Source organism: Paramisgurnus dabryanus, chromosome 14, assembly GCF_030506205.2.
Source record: "Paramisgurnus dabryanus chromosome 14, PD_genome_1.1, whole genome shotgun sequence".
Lineage (NCBI taxonomy): Eukaryota > Metazoa > Chordata > Actinopteri > Cypriniformes > Cobitidae > Paramisgurnus > Paramisgurnus dabryanus.
Window position 1 is genome coordinate 31,935,601 of NC_133350.1, and position 22,950 is coordinate 31,958,550.

At 48.0% G+C, this 22,950-nt stretch overlaps 18 non-coding genes across 18 annotated transcripts; all 18 read left to right on the forward strand.

The window, feature by feature from the left end:
- The first annotated feature begins 103 nt into the window (after positions 1-103).
- On the forward strand, positions 104-210 carry LOC135747362 (U6 spliceosomal RNA). The gene has a single exon (XR_010531868.1). It is a non-coding gene; the product is annotated as a U6 spliceosomal RNA (small nuclear RNA).
- A 1,186-nt stretch (positions 211-1,396) lies between these two features.
- LOC135747414 (U6 spliceosomal RNA) lies at positions 1,397-1,503 on the forward strand. Its single transcript, XR_010531918.1, has one exon. It is a non-coding gene; the product is annotated as a U6 spliceosomal RNA (small nuclear RNA).
- Positions 1,504-2,917: 1,414 nt separating this feature from the next.
- On the forward strand, positions 2,918-3,024 carry LOC135747348 (U6 spliceosomal RNA). Its single transcript, XR_010531854.1, has one exon. It is a non-coding gene; the product is annotated as a U6 spliceosomal RNA (small nuclear RNA).
- Positions 3,025-4,210: 1,186 nt separating this feature from the next.
- On the forward strand, positions 4,211-4,317 carry LOC135747352 (U6 spliceosomal RNA). The gene has a single exon (XR_010531858.1). It is a non-coding gene; the product is annotated as a U6 spliceosomal RNA (small nuclear RNA).
- Positions 4,318-5,608: 1,291 nt separating this feature from the next.
- Positions 5,609-5,715, forward strand: LOC135747421 (U6 spliceosomal RNA). Its single transcript, XR_010531924.1, has one exon. It is a non-coding gene; the product is annotated as a U6 spliceosomal RNA (small nuclear RNA).
- A 1,186-nt stretch (positions 5,716-6,901) lies between these two features.
- Positions 6,902-7,008, forward strand: LOC135747417 (U6 spliceosomal RNA). The gene has a single exon (XR_010531920.1). It is a non-coding gene; the product is annotated as a U6 spliceosomal RNA (small nuclear RNA).
- Positions 7,009-8,193: 1,185 nt separating this feature from the next.
- LOC135747359 (U6 spliceosomal RNA) lies at positions 8,194-8,300 on the forward strand. The gene has a single exon (XR_010531865.1). It is a non-coding gene; the product is annotated as a U6 spliceosomal RNA (small nuclear RNA).
- A 1,186-nt stretch (positions 8,301-9,486) lies between these two features.
- Positions 9,487-9,593, forward strand: LOC135747413 (U6 spliceosomal RNA). The gene has a single exon (XR_010531917.1). It is a non-coding gene; the product is annotated as a U6 spliceosomal RNA (small nuclear RNA).
- Positions 9,594-11,007: 1,414 nt separating this feature from the next.
- LOC135747347 (U6 spliceosomal RNA) lies at positions 11,008-11,114 on the forward strand. The gene has a single exon (XR_010531853.1). It is a non-coding gene; the product is annotated as a U6 spliceosomal RNA (small nuclear RNA).
- A 1,185-nt stretch (positions 11,115-12,299) lies between these two features.
- On the forward strand, positions 12,300-12,406 carry LOC135747370 (U6 spliceosomal RNA). The gene has a single exon (XR_010531876.1). It is a non-coding gene; the product is annotated as a U6 spliceosomal RNA (small nuclear RNA).
- Positions 12,407-13,590: 1,184 nt separating this feature from the next.
- On the forward strand, positions 13,591-13,697 carry LOC135747363 (U6 spliceosomal RNA). Its single transcript, XR_010531869.1, has one exon. It is a non-coding gene; the product is annotated as a U6 spliceosomal RNA (small nuclear RNA).
- A 1,185-nt stretch (positions 13,698-14,882) lies between these two features.
- On the forward strand, positions 14,883-14,989 carry LOC135747376 (U6 spliceosomal RNA). The gene has a single exon (XR_010531881.1). It is a non-coding gene; the product is annotated as a U6 spliceosomal RNA (small nuclear RNA).
- A 1,185-nt stretch (positions 14,990-16,174) lies between these two features.
- Positions 16,175-16,281, forward strand: LOC135747368 (U6 spliceosomal RNA). Its single transcript, XR_010531874.1, has one exon. It is a non-coding gene; the product is annotated as a U6 spliceosomal RNA (small nuclear RNA).
- Positions 16,282-17,573: 1,292 nt separating this feature from the next.
- LOC135747420 (U6 spliceosomal RNA) lies at positions 17,574-17,680 on the forward strand. Its single transcript, XR_010531923.1, has one exon. It is a non-coding gene; the product is annotated as a U6 spliceosomal RNA (small nuclear RNA).
- A 1,185-nt stretch (positions 17,681-18,865) lies between these two features.
- Positions 18,866-18,972, forward strand: LOC135747412 (U6 spliceosomal RNA). Its single transcript, XR_010531916.1, has one exon. It is a non-coding gene; the product is annotated as a U6 spliceosomal RNA (small nuclear RNA).
- Positions 18,973-20,158: 1,186 nt separating this feature from the next.
- Positions 20,159-20,265, forward strand: LOC135747346 (U6 spliceosomal RNA). The gene has a single exon (XR_010531852.1). It is a non-coding gene; the product is annotated as a U6 spliceosomal RNA (small nuclear RNA).
- A 1,186-nt stretch (positions 20,266-21,451) lies between these two features.
- LOC135747355 (U6 spliceosomal RNA) lies at positions 21,452-21,558 on the forward strand. Its single transcript, XR_010531861.1, has one exon. It is a non-coding gene; the product is annotated as a U6 spliceosomal RNA (small nuclear RNA).
- Positions 21,559-22,744: 1,186 nt separating this feature from the next.
- Positions 22,745-22,851, forward strand: LOC135747358 (U6 spliceosomal RNA). Its single transcript, XR_010531864.1, has one exon. It is a non-coding gene; the product is annotated as a U6 spliceosomal RNA (small nuclear RNA).
- The last annotated feature ends 99 nt before the right edge of the window (positions 22,852-22,950 follow it).

Sequence of the window (22,950 nt, forward strand, 5' to 3'; positions counted from 1 at the left end):
GCACTGTAACGGGTTTAGCAAGATGGTCTTCTTGTCCTCACCACCTGCCTGAGAGCTGGCTGAGAAACGAGGAATATAGGGACCTTGTTAGGGTCACTGGTTTGTGCTTGCTACAACAGCACGTATACTAAAATTGGATCGATACAGAGAAGATTAGCATGGCCCCTGCGAAAGGATGACACGCAAATCCGTGAAGCGCTCCATATTTAATGCTTTGTTTACATGTTTGCTTTTAAAGCCAGCGCGATACACACCAATCGTAGTTTCCGAATCTCCGGTGTATGGTCACCTGACATGCCTTCCTCGCGATCGTGACCGTTTACATCATGCGTGTCCACCCTTGCACCAAAAACAGTAAAACAAAGAAACACACTTCGAATGTTCTCAGTGGAGGAGATAAAGGTTTGCACTGAGCATGGCTGAACTGCAATTGGAGGCCACTGGGAAAATTGATGTTTGTTTCTTCAAGCTAATTGCCTCTGTTGCTCCAAGTCCTCGTTTTGTCACGTTAACAACTTTGGCGACGCCTAGACTGAATCTGATGCTGTGGTTTTCTTCCCCTCCAACCTCTTCTTTTGTCAATAAGTACGTAATAGGCCACACCCCCACGTACAATAATGAGGGAGAGCATGATAGAGGCCCATGTACAATAGTCAGGAAAGCTCCGATCAGTGCCCTGCAATTTGCATGTGCCTTTATCGCGAGCCTTTGTTCTGTCAGGTCCAGGCGTGTGGGCCTTCTCATTATGCCACCATCTTGCTGATCCTCGGCTCGGCCGCGAGTTCCCTTTGGTGGTGGGCTTAGCGCCTCAACGTCAGCTTTTGTTTGGAATGACAACCTGGTTTGTCTCTTTTCAAATTGCTTTGCTTAAAGGTTTTGCCAAATCTTGGAAAGAAGAAGGGTTTGTGGCCTGCTTTCAGTATGAATGGATGCAGACGCAGTAAAGACCGTTTAACAGACAACTTTCTTTTGTGTGAGGCAGCTCCTCAAACACAGCATGTTTGAGGCCACGCCCAAAACCCCTTGTGTTCCGTTACCCATACCACTGACAAGTGTGTCTTGTGCTTTCTGTGCCGCTGCTACATTTATCATTATGCTCATCCTGCGAGAAGCTTCATTCTCTCAGTTACCCCGTCCCTAAACGCGGTGGGAGGTTAAATCCGTCCGTGTGCCCAACCCAAGGAAAGCTCGGTTGGTAGTACGTTGTGCTGGGCAGAGCAACGGTTGTGGGGGCGATTTCCTAGCAGCTCGGAAGCATCTGCCAAACGGATACATGTAAATGTAAGTGTGCTGCACTGTAACGAGTTAAGCAAGATGGTCTTCTTGTCCTCACCACCTGCCTGAGAGCTGGCTGAGAAACAAGGCATATACGGACCTTGTTAGAGTCGCTGTGTTTGTGCTCGCTACGGCAGCACGTATACTAAAATTGGATCGATACAGAGAAGATTAGCATGGCCCCTGCGAAAGGATGACACGCAAATCCGTGAAGCGCTCCATATTTAATGCGTTGTTTGCATGTTTGCTTTTAAAGCCAGCGGGATACGCGGCAATGTTACCCTCCGAATCTCCGGTGTATGGTCACCTGACATGCCTTCCTCGCGATCGTGACCGTTTACATCATGCGTGTCCACCCTTGCACCAAAAATAGTAAAACAAAGAAACACAAATCGAATGTTCTCAGTGGAGGAGATAAAGGTTTGCACTGACCATGGGTGAACTGCGATTGGAGGCCACTGGGAAAACTGTTGTTTGTTTCTTCAAGCTAATTGCCTCTGTTGCTCCAAGTCCTCGTTTTGTCACGTTAACAACTTTGGCGACGCCTAGACTGAATCTGATGCTGTGGTTTTCTTCCCCTCCAGCCTCTTCTTTTGTCAGTAAGTACGTAATAGGCCACACCCCCACGTACAATAATGAGGGAGAGCATGATAGAGGCCCATGTACAATAGTCAGGAAAGCTCCGATCAGGTCCCTGCAATTTGCATGTGCCTTTATCGCGAGCCTTTGTTCGAAAGGGGTATAAACGGAGGTTGGAGCCAGCTGCAAATGGGTGGGTTAGCAGCAAGTGGGTGGGGCTTTAGCCGCAAGTTGGCTGTACAAACTTCCAGAGGATTCACCACCGTCCCATTTAAAGCGTAACTTCTCCTACTTGCACATTTCTGAAATCCCTCCTACTTGCAGCATAAGATCCTCCCACCTGCAGTCTCCGGGATGCAGCGATATATACTTGCTTTGTTCTGTCAGGTCCAGGCATGTGGGCCTTCTCATTATGCCACCATCTTGCTGATCCTCGGCTCGGTCGCGAGATCCCATTGGTGGTGGGCTTAGCGCCTCAACGTCAGCTTTTGTTTGGAATGACAACCTGGTTTGTCTCTTTTCAAATTGCTTTGCTTAAAGGTTTTGCCAAGTCTTGGAAAGAAGAAGGGTTTGTGGTTTGCTTTCAGTATGAATGGATGCAGACGCAGTAAAGACCGTTTTACAGACAACTTTCTTTTGTTTGAGGCAGCTCCTCAAACACAGCATGTTTGAGGCCACGCCCAATACCCCTTTTGTTCAGTTACCCATACCATTGACAAGTGTGTCTTGTGCTTTCTGTGCCGCTGCTTGATTTATCATTATGCTCATCCCGCGAGAAGCTTCATTCTCTCAGTTACCCCGTCCCTAAACGCGGTGGGAGGTTAAATCCGTCCGTGTGCCCAACCCAAGGAAAGCTCGGTTGGTAGTACGTTGTGCTGGGCAGAGCAACGGTTGTGGGGGCGATTTCCTAGCAGCTCGGAAGCATCTGCCAAACGGATACATGTAAATGTAAGTGTGCTGCACTGTAACGAGTTTAGCAAGATGGTCTTCTTGTCCTCACCACCTGCATGAGAGCCGGCTGAGAAACGAGGCATATAGGGACCTTGTTAGGGTTGCTGTGTTTGTGCTTGCTACGGCAGCACGTATACTAAAATTGGATCGATACAGAGAAGATTAGCATGGCCCCTGCGAAAGGATGACACGCAAATCCGTGAAGCGCTCCATATTTAATGCGTTGTTTACATGTTTGCTTTTAAAGCCAGCGGGATACGCGGCAATGTAAGCTTCCGAATCTCCGGTGTATGGTCACCTGACATGCCTTCATCGCTATCGTGACCGTTTACATCATGCGTGTCCACCCTTGCACCAAAAACAGTAAAACAAAGAAACACACATCGAATGTTCTCAGTGGTTGAGATAAAGGTTTGCACTGAGCATGGCTGAACTGCGATTGGAGGCCACTGGGAAAACTGTTGTTTGTTTCTTCAAGCTAATTGCCTCTGTTGCTCCAAGTCCTCGTTTTGTAACGTTAACAACTTTGGCGACGCCTAGACTGAATCTGATGCTGTGGTTTTCTTCCCCTCCAACCTCTTCTTTTGTCAATAAGTACGTAATAGGCCACACCCCCACATACCATAATGAGGGAGAGCATGATAGAGGCCCATGTACAATAGTCAGGAAAGTTCCGATCAGTGCCCTGCAATTTGCATGTGCCTTTATCGCGAGCCTTTGTTCTGTCAGGTCCGGGCGTGTGGGCCTTCTCATTATGCCACCATCTTGCTGATCCTCGGCTCGGTCGCGAGTTCCCATTGGTGGTGGGCTTAGCGCCTCAACGTCAGCTTTTGTTTGGAATGACAACCTGGTTTGTCTCTTTTCAAATTGCTTTGCTTAAAGGTTTTGCCAAGTCTTGGAAAGAAGAAGGGTTTGTGGTTTGCTTTCAGTATGAATGGATGCAGACGCAGTAAAGACCGTTTAACAGACAACTTTCTTTTGTTTGAGGCAGCTCCTCAAACACAGCATGTTTGAGGCCACGCCCAATACCCCTTTTGTTCTGTTACCCATACCATTGACAAGTGTGTTTTGTGCTTTCTGTTCCGCTGCTAGATTTATCATTATGCTCATCCCGCGAGAAGCTTCATTCTCTCAGTTACCCCGTCCCTAAACGCGGTGGGAGGTTAAATCCGTCCGTGTGCCCAACCCAAGGAAAGCTCGGTTGGTAGTACGTTGTGCTGGGCAGAGCAACGGTTGTGGGGGCGATTTCCTAGCAGCTCGGAAGCATCTGCCAAACGGATACATGTAAATGTAAGTGTGCTGCACTGTAACGAGTTTAGCAAGATGGTCTTCTTGTCCTCACCACCTGCATGAGAGCCGGCTGAGAAACGAGGCATATAGGGACCTTGTTAGGGTCGCTGTGTTTGTGCTTGCTATGGCAGCACGTATACTAAAATTGGATCGATACAGAGAAGATTAGCATGGCCCCTGCGAAAGGATGACACGCAAATCCGTGAAGCGCTCCATATTTAATGCGTTGTTCACATGTTTGCTTTTAAAGCCAGCGGGATACGCGGCAATGTAAGCTTCCGAATCTCCGGTGTATGGTCACCTGACATGCCTTCATCGCGATCGTGACCGTTTACATCATGCGTGTCCACCCTTGCACCAAAAACAGTAAAACAAAGAAACACACATCGAATGTTCTCAGTGGTTGAGATAAAGGTTTGCACTGAGCATGGCTGAACTGCGATTGGAGGCCACTGGGAAAACTGTTGTTTGTTTCTTCAAGCTAATTGCCTCTGTTGCTCCAAGTCCTCGTTTTGTAACGTTAACAACTTTGGCGACGCCTAGAGTGAATCTGATGCTGTGGTTTTCTTCCCCTCCAACCTCTTCTTTTGTCAAAAAGTACGTAATAGGCCACACCCCCACATACAATAATGAGGGAGAGCATGATAGAGGCCCATGTACATAGTCAGGAAAGCTCCGATCAGTGCCCTGCAATTTGCATGTGCCTTTATCGCGAGCCTTTGTTCTGTCAGGTCTAGGCGTGTGGGCCTTCTCATTATGCCACCATCTTGCTGATCTTCGGCTCGGTCGCGAGTTCCCATTGGTGGTGGGTTTAGGGCCTCAACGTCCTCTTTTGTTTGCAATGACAACTGGTTTGTCTCTTTTCAAATTGCTTTGCTTAAAGGTTTTGCCAAGTCTTGGAAAGAAGAAGGGTTTGTGGCCTGCTTTCAGTATGAATGGATGCAGACGCAGAAACCTGGTTTGTCTCTTTTCAAATAGCTTTGCCTAAAGGTTTTGCCAAGTCTTGGAAAGAAGAAGGGTTTGTGGCCTGCTTTCAGTTTGAATGGATGCAGACGCAGTAAAGACCGTTTAACAGACAACTTTCTTTTGTTTGAGGCAACTCCTCAAACACAGCATGTTTGAGGCCACGCCCAATACTCCTTGTGTTCTGTTACCCATACCACTGACAAGTGTGTCTTGTGCTTTCTGTGCCGCTGCTACATTTATCATTATGCTCATCCCGCGAGAAGCTTCATTCTCTCAGTTACCCCGTCCCTAAACGCGGTGGGAGGTTAAATCCGTCCGTGTGCCCAACCCAAGGAAAGCTCGGTTGGTAGTACGTTGTGCTGGGCAGAGCAACGGTTGTGGGGGCGATTTCCTAGCAGCTCGGAAGCATCTGCCAAACGGATACATGTAAATGTAAGTGTGCTGCACTGTAACGAGTTTAGCAAGATGGTCTTCTTGTCCTCACCACCTGCCTGAGAGCTGGCTGAGAAACGAGGCATATAGGGACCTTGTTAGAATCGCTGTGTTTGTGCTTGCTACGGCAGCACGTATACTAAAATTGGATCGATACAGAGAAGATTAGCATGGCCCCTGCGAAAGGATGACACGCAAATCCGTGAAGCGCTCCATATTTAATGCTTTGTTTACATGTTTGCTTTTAAAGCCAGCGGGATACGCGGCAATGTTAGCCTCCGAATCTCCCGTGTATGGTCACCTGACATGCCTTCCTCGCGATCGTGACCGTTTACATCATGCGTATCCACCCTTGCACCAAAAACAGTAAAACAAAGAAACACACATCGAATGTTCTAAGTGGAGGAGATAAAGGTTTGCACTGAGCATGGCTGAACTGCGATTGGAGGCCACTGGGAAAACTGTTGTTTGTTTCTTCAAGCTAATTGCCTCTGTTGCTCCAAGTCCTCGTTTTGTCACGTTAACAACTTTGGCGACACCTAGACTGAATCTGATGCTGTGGTTTTCTTCCCCTCCAACCTCTTCTTTTGTCAATAAGTACGTAATAGGCCACACCCCCACGTACAATAATGAGGGAGAGCATGATAGAGGCCCATGTACAATAGTCAGGAAAGCTCCGATCAGTGCCCTGCAATTTGCATGTGCCTTTATCGCGAGCCTTTGTTCTGTCAGGTGCAGGCGTGTGGGCCTTCTCATTATGCCACCATCTTGCTGATCCTCGGCTCGGTCGCGAGTTCCCATTGGTGGTGGGCTTAGCGCCTCAACGTCATCTTTTGTTTGGAATGACAACCTGGTTTGTCTCTTTTCATATTGCTTTGCTTAAAGGTTTTGCCAAATCTTGGAAAGAAGAAGGGTTTGTGGCCTGCTTTCAGTATGAATGGATGCAGACGCAGTAAAGACCGTTTAACAGACAACTTTCTTTTGTGTGAGGCAGCTCCTCAAACACAGCATGTTTGAGGCCATGCCCAATACCCCTTGTGTTCCGTTACCCATACCACTGACGAGTGTGTCTTGTGCTTTCTGTGCCGCTGCTACATTTATGATTATGCTCATCCCGCTAGAAGCTTCATTCTCTCAGTTACCCCGTCCCTAAACGCGGTGGGAGGTTAAATCCGTCCGTGTGCCCAACCCAAGGAAAGCACGGTTGGTAGTACGTTGTGCTGGGCAGAGCAACGGTTGTGGGGGCGATTTCCTAGCAGCTCAGAAGCATCTGCCAAACGGATAAATGTAAATGTAAGTGTGCTGCACTGTAACGAGTTTAGCAAGATGGTCTTCTTGTCCTCACCACCTGCCTGAGAGCTGGCTGAGAAACGAGGCATATAGGGACCCTGTTAGGGTCGCTTTGTTTGTGCTTGCTACGGAAGCACGTATACTAAAATTGGATCGATACAGAGAAGATTAGCATGGCCCCTGCGAAAGGATGACACGCAAATCCGTGAAGCGCTCCATATTTAATGCGTTGTTTGCATGTTTGCTTTTAAAGCCAACGGGATACGCGGCAATGTTAGCCTCTGAATCTCCGGTGTATGGTCACCTGACATGCCTTTCTCGCGATCGTGACCGTTTACATCATGCGTGTCCACCCTTGCACCAAAAACAGTAAAACAAAGAAACACACATCGAATGTTCTCAGTGGAGGAGATAAAGGTTTGCACTGAGCATGGCTGAACTCGGATTGGAGGCCACTGGGAAAACTGTTGTTTGTTTTTTCAAGCTTATTGCCTCTGTTGCTCCAAGTCCTCGTTTTGTCACGTTAACAACTTTGGCGACGCCTAGACTGAATCTGATGCTGTGGTTTTCTTCCCCTCCAACCTCTTCTTTTGTCAATAAGTACGTAATAGGCCACACCCCCACGTACAATAATGAGGGAGAGCATGATAGAGGCCCATGTACAATAGTCAGGAAAGCTCCGATCAGTGCCCTGCAATTTGCATGTGCCTTTATAGCGAGCCTTTGTTCTGTCAGGTCCAGGCGTGTGGGCCTTCTCATTATGCCACCATCTTGCTGATCCTCGGCTCGGTCGCGAGTTCCCATTGGTGGTGGGCTTAGCGCCTCGACGTCATCTTTTGTTTGGAATGACAACCTGGTTTGTCTCTTTTCAAATTGCTTTGCTTAAAGGATTTGCCACGTCTTGGAAAGAAGAAGGGTTTGTGGCCTGCTTTCAGTATGAATGGATGCAGATGCAGTAAAGACCGTTTAACAGACAACTTTCTTTTGTTTGAGGCAGCTCCTCAAACACAGCATGTTTGAGGCCATGCCCAATACCCCTTGTGTTCTGTTACCCATACCACTGACGAGTGTGTCTTGTGCTTTCTGTGCCGCTGCTACATTTATCATTATGCTCATCCCGCGAGAAGCTTCATTCTCTCAGTTACCCCGTCCTTAAACGCGGTGGGAGGTTAAATCCGTCCGTGTGCCCAACCCAAGGAAAGCACGGTTGGTAGTACGTTGTGCTGGGCAGAGCAACGGTTGTGGGGGCGATTTCCTAGCAGCTCGGAAGCATCTGCCAAACGGATACATGTAAATGTAAGTGTGCTGCACTGTAACGGGTTTAGCAAGATGGTCTTCTTGTCCTCACCACCTGCCTGAGAGCTGGCTGAGAAACGAGGAATATAGGGACCTTGTTAGGGTCACTGGTTTGTGCTTGCTACAACAGCACGTATACTAAAATTGGATCGATACAGAGAAGATTAGCATGGCCCCTGCGAAAGGATGACACGCAAATCCGTGAAGTGCTCCATATTTAATGCTTTGTTTACATGTTTGCTTTTAAAGCCAGCGCGATACACACCAATCGTAGTTTCCGAATCTCCGGTGTATGGTCACCTGACATGCCTTCCTCGCGATCGTGACCGTTTACATCATGCGTGTCCACCCTTGCACCAAAAACAGTAAAACAAAGAAACACACTTCGAATGTTCTCAGTGGAGGAGATAAAGGTTTGCACTGAGCATGGCTGAACTGCAATTGGAGGCCACTGGGAAAATTGATGTTTGTTTCTTCAAGCTAATTGCCTCTGTTGCTCCAAGTCCTCGTTTTGTCACGTTAACAACTTTGGCGACGCCTAGACTGAATCTGATGCTGTGGTTTTCTTCCCCTCCAACCTCTTCTTTTGTCAATAAGTACGTAATAGGCCACATCCCCACGTACAATAATGAGGGAGAGCATGATAGAGGCCCATGTACAATAGTCAGGAAAGCTCCGATCAGTGCCCTGCAATTTGCATGTGCCTTTATCGCGAGCCTTTGTTCTGTCAGGTCCAGGCGTGTGGGCCTTCTCATTATGCCACCATCTTGCTGATCCTCGGCTCGGCCGCGAGTTCCCTTTGGTGGTGGGCTTAGCGCCTCAACGTCAGCTTTTGTTTGGAATGACAACCTGGTTTGTCTCTTTTCAAATTGCTTTGCTTAAAGGTTTTGCCAAATCTTGGAAAGAAGAAGGGTTTGTGGCCTGCTTTCAGTATGAATGGATGCAGACGCAGTAAAGACCGTTTAACAGACAACTTTCTTTTGTGTGAGGCAGCTCCTCAAACACAGCATGTTTGAGGCCACGCCCAAAACCCCTTGTGTTCCGTTACCCATACCACTGACAAGTGTGTCTTGTGCTTTCTGTGCCGCTGCTACATTTATCATTATGCTCATCCTGCGAGAAGCTTCATTCTCTCAGTTACCCCGTCCCTAAACGCGGTGGGAGGTTAAATCCGTCCGTGTGCCCAACCCAAGGAAAGCTCGGTTGGTAGTACGTTGTGCTGGGCAGAGCAACGGTTGTGGGGGCGATTTCCTAGCAGCTCGGAAGCATCTGCCAAACGGATACATGTAAATGTAAGTGTGCTGCACTGTAACGAGTTAAGCAAGATGGTCTTCTTGTCCTCACCACCTGCCTGAGAGCTGGCTGAGAAACAAGGCATATAGGGACCTTGTTAGAGTCGCTGTGTTTGTGCTCGCTACGGCAGCACGTATACTAAAATTGGATCGATACAGAGAAGATTAGCATGGCCCCTGCGAAAGGATGACACGCAAATCCGTGAAGCGCTCCATATTTAATGCGTTGTTTGCATGTTTGCTTTTAAAGCCAGCGGGATACGCGGCAATGTTACCCTCCGAATCTCCGGTGTATGGTCACCTGACATGCCTTCCTCGCGATCGTGACCGTTTACATCATGCGTGTCCACCCTTGCACCAAAAATAGTAAAACAAAGAAACACAAATCGAATGTTCTCAGTGGAGGAGATAAAGGTTTGCACTGACCATGGGTGAACTGCGATTGGAGGCCACTGGGAAAACTGTTGTTTGTTTCTTCAAGCTAATTGCCTCTGTTGCTCCAAGTCCTCGTTTTGTCACGTTAACAACTTTGGCGACGCCTAGACTGAATCTGATGCTGTGGTTTTCTTCCCCTCCAGCCTCTTCTTTTGTCAGTAAGTACGTAATAGGCCACACCCCCACGTACAATAATGAGGGAGAGCATGATAGAGGCCCATGTACAATAGTCAGGAAAGCTCCGATCAGGTCCCTGCAATTTGCATGTGCCTTTATCGCGAGCCTTTGTTCGAAAGGGGTATAAACGGAGGTTGGAGCCAGCTGCAAATGGGTGGGTTAGCAGCAAGTGGGTGGGGCTTTAGCCGCAAGTTGGCTGTACAAACTTCCAGAGGATTCACCACCGTCCCATTTAAAGCGTAACTTCTCCTACTTGCACATTTCTGAAATCCCTCCTACTTGCGGCATAAGATCCTCCCACCTGCAGTCTCCGGGATGCAGCGATATATACTTGCTTTGTTCTGTCAGGTCCAGGCATGTGGGCCTTCTCATTATGCCACCATCTTGCTGATCCTCGGCTCGGTCGCGAGATCCCATTGGTGGTGGGCTTAGCGCCTCAACGTCAGCTTTTGTTTGGAATGACAACCCGGTTTGTCTCTTTTCAAATTGCTTTGCTTAAAGGTTTTGCCAAGTCTTGGAAAGAAGAAGGGTTTGTGGTTTGCTTTCAGTATGAATGGATGCAGACGCAGTAAAGACCGTTTTACAGACAACTTTCTTTTGTTTGAGGCAGCTCCTCAAACACAGCATGTTTGAGGCCACGCCCAATACCCCTTTTGTTCAGTTACCCATACCATTGACAAGTGTGTCTTGTGCTTTCTGTGCCGCTGCTTGATTTATCATTATGCTCATCCCGCGAGAAGCTTCATTCTCTCAGTTACCCCGTCCCTAAACGCGGTGGGAGGTTAAATCCGTCCGTGTGCCCAACCCAAGGAAAGCTCGGTTGGTAGTACGTTGTGCTGGGCAGAGCAACGGTTGTGGGGGCGATTTCCTAGCAGCTCGGAAGCATCTGCCAAACGGATACATGTAAATGTAAGTGTGCTGCACTGTAACGAGTTTAGCAAGATGGTCTTCTTGTCCTCACCACCTGCATGAGAGCCGGCTGAGAAACGAGGCATATAGGGACCTTGTTAGGGTTGCTGTGTTTGTGCTTGCTACGGCAGCACGTATACTAAAATTGGATCGATACAGAGAAGATTAGCATGGCCCCTGCGAAAGGATGACACGCAAATCCGTGAAGCGCTCCATATTTAATGCGTTGTTTACATGTTTGCTTTTAAAGCCAGCGGGATACGCGGCAATGTAAGCTTCCGAATCTCCGGTGTATGGTCACCTGACATGCCTTCATCGCTATCGTGACCGTTTACATCATGCGTGTCCACCCTTGCACCAAAAACAGTAAAACAAAGAAACACACATCGAATGTTCTCAGTGGTTGAGATAAAGGTTTGCACTGAGCATGGCTGAACTGCGATTGGAGGCCACTGGGAAAACTGTTGTTTGTTTCTTCAAGCTAATTGCCTCTGTTGCTCCAAGTCCTCGTTTTGTAACGTTAACAACTTTGGCGACGCCTAGACTGAATCTGATGCTGTGGTTTTCTTCCCCTCCAACCTCTTCTTTTGTCAATAAGTACGTAATAGGCCACACCCCCACATACCATAATGAGGGAGAGCATGATAGAGGCCCATGTACAATAGTCAGGAAAGTTCCGATCAGTGCCCTGCAATTTGCATGTGCCTTTATCGCGAGCCTTTGTTCTGTCAGGTCTAGGCGTGTGGGCCTTCTCATTATGCCACCATCTTGCTGATCTTCGGCTCGGTCGCGAGTTCCCATTGGTGGTGGGCTTAGGGCCTCAACGTCCTCTTTTGTTTGCAATGACAACTGGTTTGTCTCTTTTCAAATTGCTTTGCTTAAAGGTTTTGCCAAGTCTTGGAAAGAAGAAGGGTTTGTGGTTTGCTTTCAGTATGAATGGATGCAGACGCAGTAAAGACCGTTTAACAGACAACTTTCTTTTGTTTGAGGCAGCTCCTCAAACACAGCATGTTTGAGGCCACGCCCAATACCCCTTTTGTTCTGTTACCCATACCATTGACAAGTGTTTCTTGTGCTTTCTGTGCCGCTGCTAGATTTATCATTATGCTCATCCCGCGAGAAGCTTCATTCTCTCAGTTACCCCGTCCCTAAACGCGGTGGGAGGTTAAATCCGTCCGTGTGCCCAACCCAAGGAAAGCTTGGTTGGTAGTACGTTGTGCTGGGCAGAGCAACGGTTGTGGGGGCGATTTCCTAGCAGCTCAGAAGCATCTGCCAAACGGATACATGTAAATGTAAGTGTGCTGCACTGTAACGAGTTTAGCAAGATGGTCTTCTTGTCCTCACCACCTGCATGAGAGCCGGCTGAGAAACGAAGCATATAGGGACCTTGTTAGGGTCGCTGTGTTTGTGTTTGCTACGGCAGCACGTATACTAAAATTGGATCGATACAGAGAAGATTAGCATGGCCCCTGCGAAAGGATGACACGCAAATCCGTGAAGCGGCCATATTTAATGCGTTGTTTACATGTTTGCTTTTAAAGCCAGCGGGATACGCGGCAATATAAGCTTCCGAATCTCCGGTGTATGGTCACCTGACATGCCTTCATCGCGATCGTGACCGTTTACATCATGCGTGTCCACCCTTGCACCAAAAACAGTAAAACAAAGAAACACACATCGAATGTTCTCAGTGGTTGAGATAAAGGTTTGCACTGAGCATGGCTGAACTGCGATTGGAGGCCACTGGGAAAACTGTTGTTTGTTTCTTCAAGCTAATTGCCTCTGTTGCTCCAAGTCCTCGTTTTGTCACGTTAACAACTTTGGTGACGCCGAGACTGAATCTGATGCTGTGGTTTTCTTCCCCTCCAACCTCTTCTTTTGTCGATAAGTATGTAATAGGCCACACCCCCACGTACAATAATGAGGGAGAGCATGATAGAGGCCCATGTACAATAGTCAGGAAAGCTCCGATCAGTGCCCTGCAATTTGCATGTGCCTTTATCGCGAGCCTTTGTTCTGTCAGGTCTAGGCGTGTGGGCCTTCTCATTATGCCACCATCTTGCTGATCTTCGGCTCGGTCGCGAGTTCCCATTGGTGGTGGGCTTAGGGCCTCAACGTCCTCTTTTGTTTGCAATGACAACTGGTTTGTCTCTTTTCAAATTGCTTTGCTTAAAGGTTTTGCCAAGTCTTGGAAAGAAGAAGGGTTTGTGGTTTGCTTTCAGTATGAATGGATGCAGACGCAGTAAAGACCGTTTAACAGACAACTTTCTTTTGTTTGAGGCAGCTCCTCAAACACAGCATGTTTGAGGCCACGCCCAATACCCCTTTTGTTCTGTTACCCATACCATTGACAAGTGTTTCTTGTGCTTTCTGTGCCGCTGCTAGATTTATCATTATGCTCATCCTGCGAGAAGCTTCATTCTCTCAGTTACCCCGTCCCTAAACGCGGTGGGAGGTTAAATCCGTCCGTGTGCCCAACCCAAGGAAAGCTTGGTTGGTAGTACGTTGTGCTGGGCAGAGCAACGGTTGTGGGGGCGATTTCCTAGCAGCTCGGAAGCATCTGCCAAACGGATACATGTAAATGTAAGTGTGCTGCACTGTAACGAGTTTAGCAAGATGGTCTTCTTGTCCTCACCACCTGCATGAGAGCCGGCTGAGAAACGAAGCATATAGGGACCTTGTTAGGGTCGCTGTGTTTGTGTTTGCTACGGCAGCACGTATACTAAAATTGGATCGATACAGAGAAGATTAGCATGGCCCCTGCGAAAGGATGACACGCAAATCCGTGAAGCGCTCCATATTTAATGTGTTGTTTACATGTTTGCTTTTAAAGCCAGCGGGATACGCGGCAATGTAAGCTTCCGAATCTCCAGTGTATGGTCACCTGACATGCCTTCATCGCGATCGTGACCGTTTACATCATGCATGTCCACCCTTGCACCAAAAACAGTAAAACAAAGAAACACACATCGAATGTTCTCAGTGGTTGAGATAAAGGTTTGCACTGAGCATGGCTGAACTGCGATTGGAGGCCACTGGGAAAACTGTTGTTTGTTTCTTCAAGCTAATTGCCTCTGTTGCTCCAAGTCCTCGTTTTGTCACGTTAACAACTTTGGTGATGCCTAGACTGAATCTGATGCTGTGGTTTTCTTCCCCTCCAACCTCTTCTTTTGTCAATAAGTATGTAATAGGCCACACCCCCACGTACAATAATGAGGGAGAGCATGATAGAGGCCCATGTACAATAGTCAGGAAAGCTCCGATCAGTGCCCTGCAATTTGCATGTGCCTTTATCGCGAGCCTTTGTTCTGTCAGGTCCGGGCGTGTGGGCCTTCTCATTATGCCACCATCTTGCTGATCCTCGGCTCGGTCGCGAGTTCCCATTGGTGGTGGGCTTAGCGCCTCAACGTCAGCTTTTGTTTAGAATGACAACCTGGTTTGTCTCTTTTCAATTGCTTTGCCTAAAGGTTATGCCAAGTCTTGGAAAGAAGAAGGGTTTGTGGCCTGCTTTCAGTATGAATGGATGCAGACGCAGTAAAAACCGTTTAACAGACAACTTTCTTTTGTTTGAGGCAGCTCCTCAAACACAGCATGTTTGAGGCCACGCCCAATACCCCTTGTGTTCTGTTACCCATACCACTGACAAGTGTGTCTTGTGCTTTCTGTGCCGCTGCTACATTTATCATTATGCTCATCCCGCGAGAAGCTTCATTCTCTCAGTTACCCCATCCCTAAATGCGGTGGGAGGTTAAATCCGTCCGTGTGCCCAACCCAAGGAAAGCTCAGTTGGTAGTACGTTGTGCTGGGCAGAGCAACGGTTGTGGGGGCGATTTCCTAGCAGCTCGGAAGAATCTGCCAAACGGATACATGTAAATGTAAGTGTGCTGCACTGTAACGAGTTTAGCAAGATGGTCTTCTTGTCCTCACCACCTGCCTGAGAGCTGGCTGAGAAACGATGCATATAACGACCTTGTTAGGGTCACTGTGTTTGTGCTTGCTACTGCCGCACGTGTACTAAAATTGGATCGATACAGAGAAGATTAGCATGGTCCCTGCCAAAGGATGACACACAAATCCATGAAGCGCTCCATGTTTAATGTGTTGTTTACATGTTTGCTTTTAAAGCCAGCGGGATACGTGCAATGTTAGCCTCCGAATCTCCGGTGTATGGTCACCTGACATGCCTTCCTAGCGATCGTGACCGTTTACATCATGCGTGTCCACCCTTGCACCAAAAACAGTAAAACAAAGAAACACACATCGAATGTTCTCAGTGGAGGAGATAAAGGTTTGCACTGAGCATGGCTGAACTGCGATTGGAGGCCACTGGGAAAACTGTTGTTTGTTTCTTCAAGCTAATTGCCTCTGTTGCTCCAAGTCCTCGTTTTGTCACGTTAACAACTTTGGCGACGCCTAGACTGAATCTGATGCTGTGGTTTTCTTCCCATCCAACCTCTTCTTTTGTCAATAAGTACGTAATAGGCCACACCCCCACGTACAATAATGAGGGAGAGCATGATAGAGGCCCATGTACAATAGTCAGGAAAGCTCCGATCAGTGCCCTGCAATTTGCATGTGCCTTTATCGCGAGCCTTTGTTCTGTCAGGTCCAGGCGTGTGGGCCTTCTCATTATGCCACCATCTTGCTGATCCTCGGCTCGGTCGCGAGTTCTCATTGGTGGTGGGCTTAGCGCCTCAACGTCAGCTTTTGTTTGGAATGACAACCTGGTTTGTCTCTTTTCAAATTGCTTTGCTTAAAGGTTTTGCCAAGTCTTGGAAAGAAGAAGGGTTTGTGGTTTGCTTTCAGTATGAATGGATTCAGACGCAGTAAAGACCGTTTAACAGACAACTTTCTTTTGTTTGAGGCAGCTCTTCAAACACAGCATGTTTGAGGCCACGCCCAATACCCCTTTTGTTCTGTTACCCATACCATTGACAAGTGTTTCTTGTGCTTTCTGTGCCGCTGCTAGATTTATCATTATGCTCATCCCGCGAGAAGCTTCATTCTCTCAGTTACCCCGTCCCTAAACGCGGTGGGAGGTTAAATCCGTCCGTGTGCCCAACCCAAGGAAAGCTCGGTTGGTAGTACGTTGTGCTGGGCAGAGCAACGGTTGTGGGGGCGATTTCCTAGCAGCTCGTAAGCATCTGCCAAACGGATACATGTAAATGTAAGTGTGCTGCACTGTAACGAGTTTAGCAAGATGGTCTTCTTGTCCTCACCACCTGCATGAGAGCCGGCTGAGAAACGAGGCATATAGCGACCTTGTTAGGGTCGCTGTGTTTGTGCTTGCTATGGCAGCACGTATACTAAAATTGGATCGATACAGAGAAGATTAGCATGGCCCCTACGAAAGGATGACACACAAATCCGTGAAGCGCTCCATATTTAATGCGTTGTTCACATGTTTGCTTTTAAAGCCAGCGGGATACGCGGCAATGTAAGCTTCCGAATCTCCGGTGTATGGTCACCTGACATGCCTTCATCGCGATCGTGACCGTTTACATCATGCGTGTCCACCCTTGCACCAAAAACAGTAAAACAAAGAAACACACATCGAATGTTCTCAGTGGTTGAGATAAAGGTTTGCACTGAGCATGGCTGAACTGCGATTGGAGGCCACTGGGAAAACTGTTGTTTGTTTCTTCAAGCTAATTGCCTCTGTTGCTCCAAGTCCTCGTTTTGTAACGTTAACAACTTTGGCGACGCCTAGACTGAATCTGATGCTGTGGTTTTCTTCCCCTCCAACCTCTTCTTTTGTCAAAAAGTACGTAATAGGCCACACCCCCACATACAATAATGAGGGAGAGCATGATAGAGGCCCATGTACAATAGTCAGGAAAGCTCCGATCAGTGCCCTGCAATTTGCATGTGCCTTTATCGCGAGCCTTTGTTCTGTCAGGTCTAGGCGTGTGGGCCTTCTCATTATGCCACCATCTTGCTGATCTTCGGCTCGGTCGCGAGTTCCCATTGGTGGTGGGTTTAGGGCCTCAACGTCCTCTTTTGTTTGCAATGACAACTGGTTTGTCTCTTTTCAAATTGCTTTGCTTAAAGGTTTTGCCAAGTCTTGGAAAGAAGAAGGGTTTGTGGCCTGCTTTCAGTATGAATGGATGCAGACGCAGAAACCTGGTTTGTCTCTTTTCAAATAGCTTTGCCTAAAGGTTTTGCCAAGTCTTGGAAAGAAGAAGGGTTTGTGGCCTGCTTTCAGTTTGAATGGATGCAGACGCAGTAAAGACCGTTTAACAGACAACTTACTTTTGTTTGAGGCAGCTCCTCAAACACAGCATGTTTGAGGTCACGCCCAATACTCCTTGTGTTCTGTTACCCATACCACTGACAAGTGTGTCTTGTGCTTTCTGTGCCGCTGCTACATTTATCATTATGCTCATCCCGCGAGAAGCTTCATTCTCTCAGTTACCCCGTCCCTAAACGCGGTGGGAGGTTAAATCCGTCCGTGTGCCCAACCCAAGGAAAGCTCGGTTGGTAGTACGTTGTGCTGGGCAGAGCAACGGTTGTGGGGGCGATTTCCTAGCAGCTCGGAAGCATCTGCCAAACGGATACATGTAAATGTAAGTGTGCTGCACTGTAACGAGTTTAGCAAGATGGTCTTCTTGTCCTCACCACCTGCCTGAGAGCTGGCTGAGAAACGAGGCATATAGGGACCTTGTTAGAGTCGCTGTGTTTGTGCTTGCTACGGCAGCACGTATACTAAAATTGGATCGATACAGAGAAGATTAGCATGGCCCCTGCGAAAGGATGACACGCAAATCCGTGAAGCGCTCCATATTTAATGCTTTGTTTACATGTTTGCTTTTAAAGCCAGCGGGATACGCGGCAATGTTAGCCTCCGAATCTCCCGTGTATGGTCACCTGACATGCCTTCCTCGCGATCGTGACCGTTTACATCATGCGTATCCACCCTTGCACCAAAAACAGTAAAACAAAGAAACACACATCGAATGTTCTAAGTGGAGGAGATAAAGGTTTGCACTGAGCATGGCTGAACTGCGATTGGAGGCCACTGGGAAAACTGTTGTTTGTTTCTTCAAGCTAATTGCCTCTGTTGCTCCAAGTCCTCGTTTTGTCACGTTAACAACTTTGGCGACACCTAGACTGAATCTGATGCTGTGGTTTTCTTCCCCTCCAACCTCTTCTTTTGTCAATAAGTACGTAATAGGCCACACCCCCACGTACAATAATGAGGGAGAGCATGATAGAGGCCCATGTACAATAGTCAGGAAAGCTCCGATCAGTGCCCTGCACTTTGCATGTGCCTTTATCGCGAGCCTTTGTTCTGTCAGGTCCAGGCGTGTGGGCCTTCTCATTATGCCACCATCTTGCTGATCCTCGGCTCGGTCGCGAGTTCCCATTGGTGGTGGGCTTAGCGCCTCAACGTCATCTTTTGTTTGGAATGACAACCTGGTTTGTCTCTTTTCATATTGCTTTGCTTAAAGGTTTTGCCACGTCTTGGAAAGAAGAAGGGTTTGTGGCCTGCTTTCAGTATGAATGGATGCAGACGCAGTAAAGACCGTTTAACAGACAACTTTCTTTTGTTTGAGGCAGCTCCTCAAACACAGCATGTTTGAGGCCATGCCCAATACCCCTTGTGTTCTGTTACCCATACCACTGACGAGTGTGTCTTGTGCTTTCTGTGCCGCTGCTACATTTATCATTATGCTCATCCCGCGAGAAGCTTCATTCTCTCAGTTACCCCGTTTCTAAACGCGGTGGGAGGTTAAATCCGTCCGTGTGCCCAACCCAAGGAAAGCACGGTTGGTGTACGTTGTGCTGGGCAGAGCAACGGTTGTGGGGGCGATTTCCTAGCAGCTCGGAAGCATCTGCCAAACGGATACATGTAAATGTAAGTGTGCTGCACTGTAACGGGTTTAGCAAGATGGTCTTCTTGTCCTCACCACCTGCCTGAGAGCTGGCTGAGAAACGAGGAATATAGGGACCTTGTTAGGATCACTGTGTTTGTGCTTGCTACGGCAGCACGTATATTAAAATTGGATCGATACAGAGAAGATTAGCATGGCCCCTGCGAAAGGATGACACGCAAATCCGTGAAGCGCTCCATATTTAATGCTTTGTTTACATGTTTGCTTTTAAAGCCAGCGCGATACGCACCAATCGTAGTTTCCGAATCTCCGGTGTATGGTCACCTGACATGCCTTCCTCGCGATCGTGACCGTTTACATCATGCGTGTCCACCCTTGCACCAAAAACAGTAAAACAAAGAAACACACTTCGAATGTTCTCAGTGGAGGAGATAAAGGTTTGCACTGAGCATGGCTGAACTGCAATTGGAGGCCACTGGGAAAATTGTTGTTTGTTTCTTCAAGCTAATTGCCTCTGTTGTTCCAAGTCCTCGTTTTGTCACGTTAACAACTTTGGTGACGCCTAGACTGAATCTGATGCTGTGGTTTTCTTCCCCTCCAACCTCTTCTTTTGTCAATAAGTACGTAATAGGCCACACCCCCACGTACAATAATGAGGGAGAGCATGATAGAGGCCCATGTAAAATAGTCAGGAAAGCTCCGATCAGTGCCCTGCAATTTGCATGTGCCTTTATCGCGAGCCTTTGTTCTGTCAGGTCCAGGCGTGTGGGCCTTCTCATTATGCCACCATCTTGCTGATCCTCGGCTCGGCCGCGAGTTCCCTTTGGTGGTGGGCTTAGCGCCTCAACGTCAGCTTTTGTTTGGAATGACAACCTGGTTTGTCTCTTTTCAAATTGCTTTGCTTAAAGGTTTTGCCAAATCTTGGAAAGAAGAAGGGTTTGTGGCCTGCTTTCAGTATGAATGGATGCAGACGCAGTAAAGACCGTTTAACAGACAACTTTCTTTTGTGTGAGGCAGCTCCTCAAACACAGCATGTTTGAGGCCATGCCCAATACCCCTTGTGTTCTGTTACCCATACCACTGACGAGTGTGTCTTGTGCTTTCTGTGCCGCTGCTACATTTATCATTATGCTCATCCCGCGAGAAGCTTCATTCTCTCAGTTACCCCGTCCCTAAACGCGGTGGGAGGTTAAATCCGTCCGTGTGCCCAACCCAAGGAAAGCACGGTTGGTAGTACGTTGTGCTGGGCAGAGCAACGGTTGTGGGGGCAATTTCCTAGCAGCTCGGAAGCATCTGCCAAACGGATAAATGTAAATGTAAGTGTGCTGCACTGTAACGAGTTTAGCAAGATGGTCTTCTTGTCCTCACCACCTGCCTGAGAGCTGGCTGAGAAACGAGGCTTATAGGTACCCTGTTAGGGTCGCTTTGTTTGTGCTTGCTACGGCAGCACGTATACTAAAATTGGATCGATACAGAGAAGATTAGCATGGCCCCTGCGAAAGGATGACACGCAAATCCGTGAAGCGCTCCATATTTAACGCATTGTTTGCATGTTTGCTTTTAAAGCCAGCGGGATACGCGGCAATGTTAGCCTCTGAATCTCCGGTGTATGGTCACCTGACATGCCTTTCTCGCGATCGTGACCGTTTACATCATGCGTGTCCACCCTTGCACCAAAAACAGTAAAACAAAGAAACACACATCGAATGTTCTCAGTGGAGGAGATAAAGGTTTGCACTGAGCATGGCTGAACTGGGATTGGAGGCCACTGGGAAAACTGTTGTTTGTTTTTTCAAGCTAATTGCCTCTGTTGCTCCAAGTCCTCGTTTTGTCACGTTAACAACTTTGGCGACGCCTAGACTGAATCTGATGCTGTGGTTTTCTTCCCCTCCAACCTCTTCTTTTGTCAATAAGTACGTAATAGGCCACACCCCCACGTACAATAATGAGGGAGAGCATGATAGAGGCCCATGTACAATAGTCAGGAAAGCTCCGATCAGTGCCCTGCAATTTGCATGTGCCTTTATAGCGAGCCTTTGTTCTGTCAGGTCCAGGCGTGTGGGCCTTCTCATTATGCCACCATCTTGCTGATCCTCGGCTCGGTCGCGAGTTCCCATTGGTGGTGGGCTTAGCGCCTCGACGTCATCTTTTGTTTGGAATGACAACCTGGTTTGTCTCTTTTCAAATTGCTTTGCTTAAAGGTTTTTCCACGTCTTGGAAAGAAGAAGGGTTTGTGGCCTGCTTTCAGTATGAATGGATGCAGATGCAGTAAAGACCGTTTAACAGACAACTTTCTTTTGTTTGAGGCAGCTCCTCAAACACAGCATGTTTGAGGCCATGCCCAATACCCCTTGTGTTCTGTTACCCATACCACTGACGAGTGTGTCTTGTGCTTTCTGTGCCGCTGCTACATTTATCATTATGCTCATCCCGCGAGAAGCTTCATTCTCTCAGTTACCCCGTCCTTAAACGCGGTGGGAGGTTAAATCCGTCCGTGTGCCCAACCCAAGGAAAGCACGGTTGGTAGTACGTTGTGCTGGGCAGAGCAACGGTTGTGGGGGCGATTTCCTAGCAGCTCGGAAGCATCTGCCAAACGGATACATGTAAATGTAAGTGTGCTGCACTGTAACGGGTTTAGCAAGATGGTCTTCTTGTCCTCACCACCTGCCTGAGAGCTGGCTGAGAAACGAGGAATATAGGGACCTTGTTAGGGTCACTGTGTTTGTGCTTGCTACAGCAGCACGTATACTAAAATTGGATCGATACAGAGAAGATTAGCATGGCCCCTGCGAAAGGATGACACGCAAATCCGTGAAGCGCTCCATATTTAATGCTTTGTTTACATGTTTGCTTTTAAAGCCAGCGCGATACGCACCAATCGTAGTTTCCGAATCTCCGGTGTATGGTCACCTGACATGCCTTCCTCGCGATCGTGACCGTTTACATCATGCGTGTCCACCCTTGCACCAAAAACAGTAAAACAAAGAAACACACTTCGAATGTTCTCAGTGGAGGAGATAAAGGTTTGCACTGAGCATGGCTGAACTGCAATTGGAGGCCACTGGGAAAATTGTTGTTTGTTTCTTCAAGCTAATTGCCTCTGTTGCTCCAAGTCCTCGTTTTGTCACGTTAACAACTTTGGCGACGCCTAGACTGAATCTGATGCTGTGGTTTTCTTCCCCTCCAACCTCTTCTTTTGTCAATAAGTATGTAATAGGCCACACCCCCACGTACAATAATGAGGGAGAGCATGATAGAGGCCCATGTACAATAGTCAGGAAAGCTCCGATCAGTGCCCTGCAATTTGCATGTGCCTTTATCGCGAGCCTTTGTTCTGTCAGGTCCAGGCGTGTGGGCCTTCTCATTATGCCACCATCTTGCTGATCCTCGGCTCGGCCGCGAGTTCCCTTTGGTGGTGGGCTTAGCGCCTCAACGTCAGCTTTTGTTTGGAATGACAACCTGGTTTGTCTCTTTTCAAATTGCTTTGCTTAAAGGTTTTGCCAAATCTTGGAAAGAAGAAGGGTTTGTGGCCTGCTTTCAGTATGAATGGATGCAGACGCAGTAAAGACCGTTTAACAGACAACTTTCTTTTGTGTGAGGCAGCTCCTCAAACACAGCATGTTTGAGGCCACGCCCAAAACCCCTTGTGTTCCGTTACCCATACCACTGACAAGTGTGTCTTGTGCTTTCTGTGCCGCTGCTACATTTATCATTATGCTCATCCTGCGAGAAGCTTCATTCTCTCAGTTACCCCGTCCCTAAACGCGGTGGGAGGTTAAATCCGTCCGTGTGCCCAACCCAAGGAAAGCTCGGTTGGTAGTACGTTGTGCTGGGCAGAGCAACGGTTGTGGGGGCGATTTTCTAGCAGCTCGGAAGCATCTGCCAAACGGATACATGTAAATGTAAGTGTGCTGCACTGTAACGAGTTAAGCAAGATGGTCTTCTTGTCCTCACCACCTGCCTGAGAGCTGGCTGAGAAACAAGGCATATAGGGACCTTGTTAGAGTCGCTGTGTTTGTGCTCGCTACGGCAGCACGTATACTAAATTTGGATCGATACAGAGAAGATTAGCATGGCCCCTGCGAAAGGATGACACGCAAATCCGTGAAGCGCTCCATATTTAATGCGTTGTTTGCATGTTTGCTTTTAAAGCCAGCGGGATACGCGGCAATGTTACCCTCCGAATCTCCGGTGTATGGTCACCTGACATGCCTTCCTCGCGA